Consider the following 841-nt stretch of genomic DNA (forward strand, 5'->3'; position numbering starts at 1 on the left):
CCACTACTTCTGCTCGTGATCAGAGATGCACATATCGTCAGCCGCTAAGGAACATGCTCAACTGGTTAAAGTCAAACAACTGACAAGCAAATCTGTGGTATTGAGCAGAATATTTGCTGTAGCCCATCTTTTATACCAAGACAAATCAATGTACATGATAACACTTCCAATCAGTTAAGATCAGAAGACATGAGAGCCACTGCTTGGTACTGCATCAGGGCATTATTATTATTATTATTATTATTATTATTATTATTATTATTATTATTATTATTATTATTATTATTGGAGTATCCGCACGCTGTATTTTGAAAAACAACCGCAAGAGAGGTAAGCCATGTTCATTGTGCAACAACATGAGTCAAGTGAATTCCATTAGGAATCATAACAGAAATGTTATGATTTATACAGAAGGTGGGACATGTAGAGGCTCTCATTTAGTGCACGCGGCAGAATGCATGAAACTTAGCTTGATTTATGTTGGTTGTACAACAAAACAATTAAACAAAAGGTTTAATGGGCACAGATTCGACGTCAGGCACAATAACAGTAGTTCGACAGAACTTGCTGAACATTTCGTTTCAAACGGCTACAATTTTGAAGAAGACTTGAAAGTGCATATTCTCAGAAAATATCCTGAATCTACCCCACTTTCACTTCTCAGAATGTATCAGGAGAAATATGTTTGCGGGTTATTAACATCACGCCCTGGTGGAATGAATAAAATGACAGAATATCATCAAAGTTTCTTTTTTCTGTCTTCTTCTTTTCTGTCATTTTCTTTTCGCCTGTTATAAAATTATAACTTAAAAACTGATGATGTCATTCCATCAACGTGTGG

Source organism: Octopus bimaculoides, chromosome 23, assembly GCF_001194135.2.
Source record: "Octopus bimaculoides isolate UCB-OBI-ISO-001 chromosome 23, ASM119413v2, whole genome shotgun sequence".
In the NCBI taxonomy this organism is placed as follows: Eukaryota; Metazoa; Mollusca; class Cephalopoda; order Octopoda; family Octopodidae; genus Octopus; species Octopus bimaculoides.